This window comes from Salmo salar, chromosome ssa29 (assembly GCF_905237065.1).
Source record: "Salmo salar chromosome ssa29, Ssal_v3.1, whole genome shotgun sequence".
NCBI classification, from domain to species: Eukaryota; Metazoa; Chordata; class Actinopteri; order Salmoniformes; family Salmonidae; genus Salmo; species Salmo salar.
Window position 1 is genome coordinate 15,653,183 of NC_059470.1, and position 14,340 is coordinate 15,667,522.

At 39.0% G+C, this 14,340-nt stretch overlaps 1 long non-coding RNA gene across 1 annotated transcript; it reads left to right on the forward strand.

Annotated features, from left to right (window-relative positions):
- Positions 1-4,748: 4,748 nt before the first annotated feature.
- Positions 4,749-14,340, forward strand: LOC106590212 (uncharacterized). The gene is made up of 3 exons (XR_001325021.2): positions 4,749-5,547; positions 10,708-10,811; positions 12,406-14,340. It is a non-coding gene; the product is annotated as an uncharacterized lncRNA (long non-coding RNA).

The window sequence follows — 14,340 nt, forward strand, 5'->3', positions numbered from 1 at the left end:
GTATACTGTATCAAATGAAAAAATGATAGCAATTATTTTGTCACATCGACGAAGCAAACAAGCATTATTTCAATTCCATAACTATTTATTGAATGCGCCCACTGGAAAACTGACAGGATATTTTGTGGTGTGTACCAGACAATAAAATCTCCAATTGTATTCTGCTCTGCTGTATCTCTCCCCTAGGCCCAGAGCTTGTGTAAGGGTATTAGGCCTGACAGCTCCACAGTAATTATGACAAATGGCCAGACGTGAGACAAACCCTGGGGTTCAGGGCTTAAGCAGGAGGATGTTGCAGTGTGCGCACGCTTGTGAGAGTGTGTGTGTGTGCATACAGTATGTCTTCTGCTTATCACACTTTTGCATCAATGTGAAAAGGTTAAGAGAAAGGTAAGAGAAAGAAAATAAAATATCATTCGATTTATAGCAGGTAGGGACAGATGTAGACATATATCATACTATCCTTTCTCTCTCACTAAGATGTGCTTCAGAGATACTTGAGACACATTTGAGATGTTTCATAATAATAATAACTTGCCGGATGAGTAAGATGAACTCAACTCTGGGTTCACAGACAGCTGCAAAATAGAAAACCACTCTAGAGAAAGAAATTGTAATATGGTATGTATCTTATTCGTGAATATGAACAAAGTTACAGACTATAGATTTTGGGGGGGATTGCTCATTAAATCCTCACTGAAATATCAATTGGATTAATACATTAAGAACACATTTATATTGTGAGTGCTATTTTGGGGGGATAAAAACAAAAAAAAATTGATCAGCTCCTCTAGTTTATTTTGTATTAATACCTGTTTTCCCATAATCAATCAATCAATCAAATTTATGAAGCTATTTTAAATTCAACAGTCCATCATCAGGCATCAGAAAGCCGATTGGATTTTCCTGTCTCTGTTATGTTGTCTCTAGAGCCAGACAGCTACTGTACAGTCTCCAAACCGCATCATAAGCAACTGACCTCAATTCTTGTTTTGACATATGGTGATTCCGTGCAGAAAATGAGGGAAAAACTGTGTAAAACATGGCATGACTTCCTCACAAACAGACTGTCAGCAGACAGTGCATAATTATGGTGTATATAAAATATTCAATTTGCTTGTTTGAATCAGGTAGCCAACAAGTTTCCAACTTAAAAAAACTCAACACACATACAGTGCTGTGAAAAAGTATTTGCCCCCTTTCTAATTTTCTCTATTTTTGATACTGAATGTTATCAGATTTTCAACCAAAACCTAATATCAGATAAAGAGAACCTGAGTAAACAAATAACAACAATTACATACTTATTTAATTTATTTCATAAACAAAAAGTTATGCAACACCCAATGCCCCTGTGTGAAAAAGTAATTTCCCCCTTAAACTCAATAACTGGTTGTGCCACCTTTAGCTGCAATGACGCCAACCAAACACTTCCTGTAGTTGTTGGTCAGCCTATCACGTCGCTCTAGAGGAATTTTGGCCCACTCTTCCATGCAGAACTGTTTTAAATCAGCGAAATTTGTGGGTTTTCAAGCATGAACTGTTCTGCCACAAGATCACAGGTATTAGGTCTGGACTTTGACTAGGCCATTCCAAAACTTCCAAAAACATATTTTTTTTGTTGCCATTTTCATGTGTTGATTTGGGGATGCTTTGCTGCCTCAGGATCTCGACGACAGGCCTAGTCATCGACAGGCCCAGAAGGAACCATGAATTCTGCTCTGTATCACAGAATTCACAGGAGAATGTCTGGCCATCCGTCTTTGAGCTGAAGCTGAACGCAGCTGGGTCATTCAGCAAGACAATGATCCAAAACAGACAATCGTCTCTACATGAAAATGGCTAAAAAGCAACAAATTTGAAGTTTTGGAATGGTGTAGTCAAAGTCCAGACCTAATCCCAACTGAGATGTTGTGACAGGACTTGAAACAAGCACTTCATGCTTAAAAACCTACAAATGTTGCTGAGTTAAAGCAGTTCTGCATGGAAGAATGGGCCAAAATTCCTCAAGAGTGATGTGAGACTGAACAACAACTACAGGAAGCATTTGATTAGAGTCATTGCAGCTAAAGGTGGCACAACCAGTTAATCAGTGTAAGGGGCAATTACTTTTTTACACAGGGGCATTGGGTTTTGCATAACTTTGTTTATGAAATAAATTAAACAAGTATGTAATTGTTGTGTTATTTGTTCACTCAGGTTCTCTTTGTTTAATACTAGGCAGTTGTGCAAAGAACTTAAGTAAAAAATACTTTAAAGTACTACTTATTAAGTCATTTTCTTTGCTACCTGTACTTTACTAATCATTTTTTTACCAACTTTTACTTTTACTTCACTACATTCCTAATGTACTTTTTACTCCATACATTTTTCCCTGACACCCAAAAGTACTCGTTACATTTGGACAGGAAAATTGTCCAATTCACACACTTATCAAGAGAACATCCCTGGTCATCCTACTCCCTCTGATCTCGCAGACTCACTAATCATAAATGCTTTGTTTGTAAATTATGTCTGAGTGTGCCCCTGGCTATCCGTAAATACATTAAAAAAAAATAGAAATTGAGCCATCTGGTTTGCTTAATATAAGGAATTTGAAATTATTTATACTTTCACTTTAGATACTTAAGTATATTTTAGCAATTCCATTTACTTTTGATACTTAAGTATATTTAAAACCAAATATTTTTTTTACTTTTACTCAGGTATTATTTTACTGGGTGACTTTCACTTTTACTTGAGTCATTATCAATTAAGGTATCTTTACTTTTACTCAAGTATGACAAATGAGTACTTAGGTTTTAGGTTGAAGATCTGATAACATTCAGTATCATAAATATGCATAACTACAGAAAATTAGAAAGGTGGCAAATACTTTTTCACAACACTGTACATGTAAACCATTTGAGAGATGAAAATGAAATCATATCTGCGAAGTTAAGGACAAAAACTAATTTGAACTGTTCATGACCTACCTCTGACCTTCCTAAGTTAGTTGCATGTCTGGACTGCTGAAACAGGCGCCAGATCGGTCCAATTCACCCTGAAAATGTGGCCAAATGTTTCCCTCTGGACATGCGTACACACACACACACACACACACACACACACACACACACACACACACACACACACACACACAGAGAACATCTCAGAGCATATCTCAGCATTGTTGGCAAAGCAAACACAAATACCTTTTCCATATGAAGGCAAAACAAACGCTCATAATAAGCCTTTCCGATGGCCATCAGGCTTCCTCCCCAGTGAGCGGGCGGTGCATGGCAGGACATGAGAGGCCGACAGGGCCTCTTGAGGCCAATGTTATGTAACCAGTCAGCTTCTGATGAGCATACAGGCAATAGCCTGTCTAGCCCCCATTCCCCCAGATAAGCACATGGTGCACATGAAGATGTGTGAAACATACTCCTCAGCCTGAAGTGTCCCCACTTGCGCCAACAAATAGCTAGCTTTTCACGTGGCGCTGAATGGTAAGACCCTTCAGGAGGGCCGTCACGTGTGCTAAAAGAGCAGAGGTCCTGGGTTTGAGTCTTGGTGTAAGCCGAATCAGGAGGAAGTAGTACTCGCTAAGCAAGCAGCGTGATATCCTTTACAGTTGTGCCGTGACCCGGATCTACAGTTGCGCTCAGCACTAGCTGGAGTCGCTGTTGAGTAAGTTTGAGGGGTGAATGTAGCACATGATGATGTGTGAAACGTACTCCTCAGCCTGAAGTGTCCGCACTTGCGCCGACAAATAGCTAGCTTTTCTTGAGGTGCCGACTGGTAAGACGCTTTAGGACACGGATTATCAAATATTACAAAGTACAGATACAAAATTATGTTTTGTAATGTATTTAATTAAAATACATTTATTTTGTATTTTAAAATACCCCCCAAAAAATCTAAGTAGCCGGTCTGAGCTAAATGACAAATGTGAATGTATAATTGAAAATTAACTGCAAAGCACACTGGGTATTATTATTGGCCTTGTTTGTGGGTGGAGTTCATTAGATACTCAGCATGCTTTGCAATTGTACATTTTTACATTTACATTTTAGTCATTTAGCAGACGCTCTTATCCAGAGCGACTTACAATTAGTGCATTCATCTTAAGATACTATAGCTAGGTGAGACAACATATCACAATCATATAAAGTACATTTTCCCTCAATTAAGTATTTATCAACCTTTTTACATATTCAAGTACATTTAGTTAATTTAGCAGACACTTATCTCACCATAGTGCTATCAAACTTCTGATGCCAATACAGGGTGAAAGGGGATCACAAAATGTGAATCGCTATAACAAAAAAGGTATATAAAAGAATTTAGTATTTTGAAAATACAAATTACAGTGTTTAGAATATACACAATACATTGGAGTGTAGTTTACCCAGTGTAATTCAAATTACAAAATACTCAGGAAGTAATTAAAATAAATATTTCAAATATGTGACAGAAAACTGGCCATTTCTGCTTCAGGAGGGCGGTCATGTGTGCTATTAGCAAGGCCGAGGTCCTGGGTTTGAGCCGAATCAGTAGGAAATGGTACTTGCTAAGCAAGCAGCGTGACGTCCTTTACACACAAATATTTGAAGTGAGGAACTGGTTTTCCAGATAATATAGCCTTTACAAGGATAAGCATCACACATCCAAATGTCTAAAATGTACTGCTGGTTCAGTGGCCCTGAGGGCGTCCACATATATAAGTTTGGTTTGCTCCTAACAGAACTCGTCTACGCGAAGTGATAATGCCTTAAAATACATTCGCTTGAAAACAAGAAAAAAAAACGGCAATATCAATGTTTGTTCCTGTTGAGACACCGTATCAACAACATAGCCAGTACACTTCCTCAAAATAGCCAGAAATAATATTTCCTGTTGAGATACCGTATCAACAACATATTAATCCATGACAATTCAAGAAATCTGTCATTCATTTTGACGTTTTTGCAGAGTAATCTTAGTCGCACAATTTTACATCTAAGATGTTTGATGCAGTATTCTCAAGTGACAAATGTGTATAAAAACGAGTTGTCTGTCATTAAATGACAACAAACACTTCATTGAAGAATCCATACTGTCGACCAATCACTGACGAAGGGATGTAGATTTTGGCTACCGAACTTCGACAAGCCCCAAGAAAAAACTATGTGTGCTCAATAAGCCGAAAAACCCTTGCTAAATGCTGCTGAACACCAAAACGAACAAATTGCCACGTGAATGCAGTAATATAGAAGCTTACTGCTCGATTGTACAGCACAGTCCTTTATTGTGCAGTATATCGTGTGAAGAGAAGAGTTCAGGATGTTTATTCATTCTGGGCCACGCGAATTAGTTGTGCATTGACAATGAATCTTACCGTCAAGTCATGCTTGCAAGCATCTGGAGTGAGAGTTGACTCGATTACATGACACCTAAACAGAGATAATCTGCTCTCAATCAGCTGATGAAGGACTGACCTGTACATTTGACATTAAGCCTTCATTGGTAAACTACAGATTGATGCAACCTTTTGCATTTATTCACATGATCATTTAACCCTAAGCTGTAAGTAGCAGTGCTTATTTTTTCAATATTAAAGAGGTCAATGACTGGTAAACACTCAAAAGTAAACAGCTGCTTAAACTGCAGTATTCCAAAATAGTTTTGGATTAAATGTCTTTCCATCTGTTTAAAATGTTATTTTGGGCACTGCGGGGCTGTTTAGTGGACATAAAATCCCATCACACTACACACTCTAATAATACACTTGTATTCTAAAGTATCACAGGAGTAGACATGATTTACAGATTTTTTTTAAACCTTATTTAACTGGGCAAGTCAGTTAAGAGCAAATTCTTATTTTCAATGACAGCCTAGGAACAGTGGGTTCAGGGGCAGAACAACAGATTTTTACCTTGTCAGCTCGGGGATTTGATCTTGCAACCTTTTGGTTACTAGTCCAGCGCTCTAACCACTAGGCAACCTGCTGCCCCAGACTTTGTTGTTGTTGAGTAAAGTGAGTCAGTCAGTGTTTTTCAGTGATTTGACTACACTATGCTACTGCACAGTGAATGAAGTGTTGTACAGCCAAAATAGATGGCTACTCAACTTGTCTCTATGCTGAATAGACATAAATAAGGGAAAACGTGTTCTTGCAGTGTTCCAATAAAACAACCTTCTGTGGCTAATATTTTAAGTCTCAACAAGAACTGAGCTGGATTATAATAGCATACTTCCATCTCCATGAAATGATTACACAGGAACAAAGGTCTGCATTTATTGCCGTTTAAGATTGGTGTAATTGTTTTAATCCACCAGTACTTTGCACCTGAGGTTTAGTTATGCTTCAGAGACACGAACATTCGAACGAGGAAGTCGCATAAATCCCAAACAGCCAGTCTTTTTAATTGTAATTCTAAAACAATGTAAACCATTATGAGAAGTGCTGAGTTGGTAAAGGCCTCTGCTATCAAATTAATGGGTCAAGGTTACGTCTCAGGGCCAGTCGTTAGAAAGTAGATCTCATTATCTTAAAAATAGAACACAACGCTTTAATCGTCTTAGTGAAATCCAAAGCATTACCACACACCCAAGCATTCACTATGGCAATTCAGTGTATCTGGCTAGTCACAGGCTCGTTGACATTGTTAGACAGGGTTACTAGGATTTCAGATTTCACATACTGTAAGGTGGACCCCAGTGCAGACCACAGAATCTCTTGAGAATCAGTGTTCACCCAAGCATTGTTTCTTCTGTTTCCTACCCTATTGACTCCTGAATTTGACTTATACATACACTAATTGTTCAAAGAATGTCGATCCAACTTCTTGCCATGCATTTGATTCTCCATTTTATCCTGTGATGAAAGACCTCTGTGAAGTCTGTTGAAAAGGGGGTGTTTTCGCCTGTGTAAATAAAAGGTCTAATTGCAGTTCCTTATGTAGAAGTCTCCATTGCGAGGTATTTCCCATATAAACTGTATACTGGGGTCAACAATTCAGCGAGACCAACTTCATGCAATTAGAGTGATCATGCGAATGATAAGATAAACTGCATACATGCATGGCCCTCTGGAAGTCACGTCCCATAACGGAGCAAACAGTATCCGAAGGTCAAACGTTCAAATAACCCCCAAATCCACTTTGTGTTGGACAAACAAGATCCTCCAGTCTTGCCATGCTTTGATGTATCATGTTTATTGTCAAAACAGGCTTGGTCAAAACAGTGATCTAGACAAAACAAGATTTTATGGTTTCATTGCAGTGAAACACTTGTAGATTATCCTGAGTTTCAATTTTGAGATTGGGTTAAACTCAAATTGTGGTTAAATTTAAGGTCAGGATATTCCACAAGTTTACAGCACTACTATGGTAATGGCATGTGGTCATAAATGTCCTACTTCAATTATTTATGTTTTTTATGTTCTGATACATTACCATATTTGATTGATGATTTTCATATCCATCTGTCATGTATTTGACATATTTTACCTTTTGCCACTGTAGGATAACAGGTGCTGCTAATTTCCCTAATAAATCTACAGTGAGATTCTCCCACAATCCTGCATGTTCTCAAAGCCCCATGGGTATCCCCCCTTGTCTTTCTGGTCCTTGGCTCATTGGAGCTGGCTTTGGTTCTGCTTCCTCCCAATGGGGGATACAGGGACCTGAGGGGGAGGGGAGTGGGCGGAGGGGGGACATTGTGCCAAGTATAATGTATGTGGGACACAGATCAGGGTAAGCCATGGGCATGGAAATAACAAGGCAAAGCTACTCACTGTTTGTATGTGCCCGATCCTGACAGAATGGGAACAAGAGGAATGCCTGCAGTGACATACATAATTTCCTCCAGTTTACCCCCAAATACATGGCTACTGTTTTCTAGAGCGGTTTTTATACAGTAGTTGCAGCCAGCGTGCGTTTTATTAAGAAATTTGGAGTTCCGACCATCCTCCCTAGTGTTGCCAGACAATCCTCCCAAGTGTCGTTCAGGTTCGCCAACAATGCATCTGGCTTGGTGAGTGAAAAGCCGTCCTTTGGAATCACATTGGACCCACCAGACAAAGGCTAGAATACAAAAGGTAGATTTTAGCATTCGGACCACACATTCAACGGCCTCAAACTAGTCTTTTCACGATTCAATGGTGCTTTAGTTTAGAGGAGACCTTGTGCATAGATAGGAACCATGGCCAACTGTAATCTCATTCCATTCTGTTGTTCGTAGGTTTTGGTAGCCATGACAACGTGTTAATCTCTTATTATGGATTGGTGTCAAAAAATAAATAAATAAGCCAACCAACCAGGATCAGTGTTGGTTCTGTAAACAGAAACGGTTGGGGTTCTAGGGTAAGGGTGGTTTTTCTGATGGCAATACATGTGATGTATGCAAACATTCAAAGAAAGCTGGCAGGAGTTCCAGACTGTGGTACATTGGTATTTAATATTATTTTCACCATTCTTTTCCTTGGGAGCCAAACTCAGTATGTGCTCAATTCATTAAAGCCAATAGAAAAACAGGAGAAAATAGACAGGGAACATTGGATATTTTCCAAAAGCCCATGTCCATCCCCTTTTAGCTGGCTGGCTCAGGATAGGATCAACATACTGATTTTTCATCACTTCTAGCCTAGCACATCTGTCAAATGCAATTGAGAGTGCTTCCTTGATTGTAAAAGTGGTGGCACAACATCAGTTACATTTGCTTGAAACAAGTGTAACAAGAAAACATTCTCAGCATTGTAGTAGCATTTTCTAGTTACTCAACTGTGGGCCTTTTCTAGTTATTCAATTGTTACCAGAGTTACCCTTGGGACAAACTCACAAGGACATGAATGGAATATCAATAGTTTACAGTTGGACAGTTTTCCGCTGTGGGCCCAAAAGTTCTATGGACAGCTCGAAACCTGTTGGAACGGTTTTCATTCAGATGCCAATGAAGCTTGAAATTGCAGCCTCTCTCCCTCAGATTTATTGAGAGTCTGTCTTTCTTTGACAAAGCCACTTTCACTCTGAATTTTCTGCATTCCATTCAACTTTTGCTTGAGAATGTGCGATGAATAGTAAAAAGTTCCTGAAGTTCATCTCCATGTGACTGTTACAAAACCATAGACGCAGGATTTGTCCAAAGGGATGCTGAAAGTAATTTCAAGACTAGAGACATTTGTTATGTGTGTGAATAGATTCGAATCACTTTGATCTCACTACTGGAAAACACGCAGTAGATACTGCAATGAGACGGTATCAGAAAATTACATTTTGGTTTGTCGTAGTTGTTTGTGTGAGGAACCCTAATAAGCAGTGAGCCTGTTTATTACATCAGCAACAGATATTACGTTGTTGATTCTATTGACCTGTGACCAGGAAGTCAACTCCTTTACAGTGTGTGTGTGTATGTATGTATGTATGTATGTATGTATGTATGTATGTATGTATGTATGTATGTATGTATGTATGTATGAAAGTATGTATGTATGTATGTATGTATGTATGTATGTATGTATGTATGTATGTATGTGTGTGTGTGTGTGTGTGTGTGTGTGTGTGTGTGTAATACAGTAGGCTGGAGCGTCAGTTCATTTTACATACTCTACTCATCTGCTGTCTACAAGTTTGGAATGTGGTGCAGTGTTTTACATACCGCATAGATGTACTGCACCATTTGACCTTATCTGTGTCTGGCATTATTGGTCTCAATGCTGTGGACAACTATGGCAGAGTTCCCAGATTTATAAAGGTTTTTCACCCCTGTTCAGCTCTACGGATAACCAAGGACATCAGTCCACCATTTCCTGCAGCACCAACTTTATATTGCTCAATGTTAAATTATCTATTAGCACTTGACAAAAAATATGCGTGGTGAAAAAGGTAATAATAATGTAATCTACCAGCTAAACATGAAAGTGCGTCGTAAATTGTCAGAATATGCACCAAACCTTTTGGTTTTTATTTTATTTTGAGTAGATTCTAATCCATTATTTAATCAGACCTGAAATCTAGATTGAATACAAAATGGGATTATGTGGCTCTTTACATAATGTAATATCTAAAGGAGGGTAAAGCCAATATCAAAGCTGCACCCTGCTGTAGAACAATCATCTGCTTATGTGGCCCATTTCCTGTTGAAACTCAGGAGGAGATGTACTGTACTGTGCTGAATACCCTATACAACATTCAATGCACGCCAGAAGGGACATCTGCATACTTTCATGCTTTAAACAGCTTTACAGAAAATGTGTAAAATTCTCTATATGTCCTCTAGGTTCTTTACTTAATCTCTATTTGCTGGAATATTATAGTATTAGGAGTATTAGGGGTCATATGCAGATGAAAGGTACTGTAGCAGTGCCTATTCAAATCAACAAAATAAAAATACAACTCCTGTATCATGAGTCAGCACTGAGTAAATGTAAATCTATCAACTGATACAACCAAGGTTGGAATAATAACAAATGTTCTTACCAAATATGGTTTGAAATAAGAAATGTGTGCTACAATATCAATTTGGTGGATGAATCCATCCCACTCTGATTATGTAAAAAGGTCATGAATCAATTACTGCCAAATGTATTGTCTGTGCTCAGTTTGGGTATTTTTTGGAACCCCGTCTGTACAAAAGCCTGTCAGGCAGAGAGGAGAGCAAGAACAGAAAAGATCTGTGTGTTTTCCTATTGGAGCAGGGAAATGTCTTATTATTTATCCTCCAAATGGCTCCCTCCATTTTTTTCAGGCCACTGGTCCATGACTAACTTCCAGTGCCCCCAGTCCAAACTGGCTGTTTCTCTGTGCTCTCCGTCTGCCTTATTTGTGAATTAACGTCCTACTTTCCTCCCTGTAAGTACCCATCATGTCTTCATCTAAAGCTGTTACATCATCAGTAGTCATCAGGGAAGCCCTATGGTTGATACAGTATGTTTGAGCTCAATTACTGGGAGTAAGAACTCAATTGATGAGCACCGTCTTATTGTCATACAGTACCAGCCAAAGGTTTTAGAACACCTACTCATTCAAGGGTTTTTCTTTATTTTTACTATTTTCTACATTTTAGAATATTAGTGAAGACATCACAACCATGAAATAACACATGTAACCAAAAGTGTTAAACAAATCAAAATAGATTTTAGATTCTTCAAAGTAGCCACCTTTTGCCTTGAAGACAGCTTTACATACTCTTGGCATTCTCTCAACCAGCTTCACCTGGAATGCTTTTCCAACCGTCTTGAAGGAGTCCCCACATATGCTGAGCACTTGTTGGCTGCTTTTCCTTCACTCTGCGGTCCAACTAATCCCAAACCATCTCAATTGGGTTGAGGTCAGGTGATTTTGGAGGCCAAGTCATCTGTTATAGCACTCCATCACTCTCCTTCTTGGTCAAATAGCCCTTACACAGCCTGGAGGTGTGTTGAGTCATTGTCCTGTTGAAAAACAAATGATAGTCCCACTAAGCACAAACCAGATGGGATGGCGTATTGCTGCAGACTGCTGTGGTAGCCATGCTGGTTAAGTGTGCCTTTAGTTCTAAATAAACCACAGACAGTGTGACCAGCAAAGCACCCCCACACCATCACATCTCCTCCTCCATGCTTCACGGTGGGAACCACACAAGCGGAGATCATCCGTTCACTTACTCTGCATCTCACAAAGACACGGTAGTTGGAACCAAAAATCTCCAATTTGGACTCATCAGACCAAAGGACAGATTTCCACCGGTCTAATGTCTGATTCTCGTGTTTCATGGCCCAAGCAAGTCTCTTCTTCTTATTGGTGTCCTTTAGTAATGGTTTCTTTGTTGCAATTCGATCATGAAGGCCTGCTTAACGCAGTCTCCTCTGAACAGTTGATGTTGAGATGTGTCTGTTACTTGAACTCTGTGAAGCATTTATTTGGGCTGCAATTTCTGAGGCTGGTAACTCTAATGAACTTATCCTCTGCAGCAGAGGTAACTCTGGGTCTTCCTTTCCTGTGGCGGTCCTCATGAAACACAACTAATTGGCTCAAACGCATTAAGAAGGAAAGAAATTCCACAAATTAACTTTTAACAAGGCACACTTGTTAATTGAAATGCATTCCAGGTGACTACCTCATGAAGCTGGTTGAGAGAATACCAAGAGTGTGCAAAGCTGTCATCAAGGCAAAGGGTGGCTACTTTGAAGAATCTCAAATCTCAAACATATTTTTATTTGTTTAACACTTTTTTTGGTTACTACATGATTCCATATGTGTTATTACATAGTTTTTATGTCTTCACTATTATTCTACCATTTAGAAAATAGTAAAAATAAAGAAAAACACTTCAATGAGTAGGTGTGTCAAAATGTATAACTTGCACTATATATAACAGTGAATTAAGGATGACTTGCCATATGTTGTAACATGCAAAGCAGTACTATGACACTTGACACTGTCAACCATGTTCTGTTTCATGCAGGCGTTGGCCCCCTGCTGAGTGGTTTGATTGATGGTCCAACAGCCTCAGTGTTTCTCCAGCTGCCTTTAGTCTTAGCAGAGCTGGATATAGTCATCAGCTCCAAGATGCTCTACACCTGATCTGTCTGAGTGAGCACGCGAAGAGAGTGACCCTGTATCCGTAGCGTGTTTGGGTGGATCCATCTGAGGGGCACGGTGGATGAGATATGGTACTCTTTGTACCCAATGACAGGATGGGTGTGATGCAGTCCGACTTACTAGATGTAACATAGTATAGTGTGATAGATAGACCAGACCACAACCACACCCTATGTCGAGAAGCTGAGCTGAAGTTTACCACAAATAAATGTGTCAGAAAGATGGGTGTAAAGATTACCAGCATGATTTAGATCTATAAACAGGAACAATACCAGTGAAAACATCCACCTGCCTGCTCGAAATGTCATAAAAGCAAGCTAAAGATCCATTTCAGCCATACCCATCAAATAAATTGTGTCGAACAATAACATCTTTCGTAGAAGCTCAGTCGACTGCAGACTGCCTTAAAATGTGTCATAAAATGGCTTGACGGTGAGCAAACAAATCACTATAAATTACAGTATAACACTTTATGTGAAATGTTAAACATTTGCACATTGACTTTGCTCCTACACGCACAATCACAGCTGAAGCCCAACTAATGAGGCCAACAGATACAGTAGCAAAAAAAAAAGCCTAACAAAATTCTTAGATTCTCAGCTGGACATTCAAATATGACCCCGTGACTCACAAAGCTCTAGCAGGCTCTAGACAGCACCCATAAAACCAGGCTGCGCTGAGCCCTGAAGGACTGCAGTTGTTAGCCACTGACCTGACCTACAATATTGACTCCTAGACTCTATATATAGCCCTGACTGGCAGCTTCCTGAGGCGTGTGGTGCATCAAGGCCCTGATGACTGACTTTGCAACTTCAAAGCAGCAGAGCCTACCATCACCTCAGTGCTATCCTGAGATCCTTCTCAATCGAATTACTGTACGTCTTAATAATGGCCAGAGAGGCAGATCGCAATAAATCTGCTTCAATACAGAAACAGACCTATTTTATGCAGCCATTTCCCTGTGTGCCAATTTTCTTTATCAGAGGTGATGTTTGAATGGAGGATGTTGACTTCAAAGATAAAACAGGTGAGATCAAAACGTTTGATTAAAATGAATATGTGTTTGGGGAGGTGGGGGTACAGATTGTCGGTTGCGTAATGTCGCTTTGGTGGAGAACTGGGACAGTATCTGGGACTTTGACATACATCAGAGAGGGGACACAATGTGTTTGAAGTTCTAAATCCATGGTGGAGAGCACGTACATATTGAGAGAAGCTAAAAACATTGCAGAGGGAGAGACAGTGATTACTCATTTTCTGTTACATATTTTTAAATATGTATTTAAATTACTTTAAGTATTTTGTCATTTTAATTACATTGGGCTGAATGACACGTTAATGTATTTTGTAAAAAGATACTTTCAAGAGCTGTAATTTCTATTTTCTAAATACAAAATACTTTTCTATACCATTCTTTGTAGCAGTTAACTTTTTTGGGCTCCCTTTCAGACTGCATTGGTATCAGAAGTCTGATGGCAATATGGTGTGATAGGAGTATCTGCTAAATTAACTAAATATAAATATATATGTAAAAATTAACAATTGCAAAGCATGCTGAGTATTATTCTAATGAGAGCCGCCCTGAAACAAGAACAATAATAATACCCAGTGTGCTTTGCAGTTGTTCATTTTCACATATACATTGCCATTTTGGTAATTTAGCAGACACTGTTTTCCAGTACATTCAACTAAAATAAATGAACAACAACATCACAGTCAGAGCAAATATAAAGTTTATGTAAACTGTTACTGAGAATGTTGGTGCTGTTTAGTTGGCTACTTGCAAATGTAGTGTAAA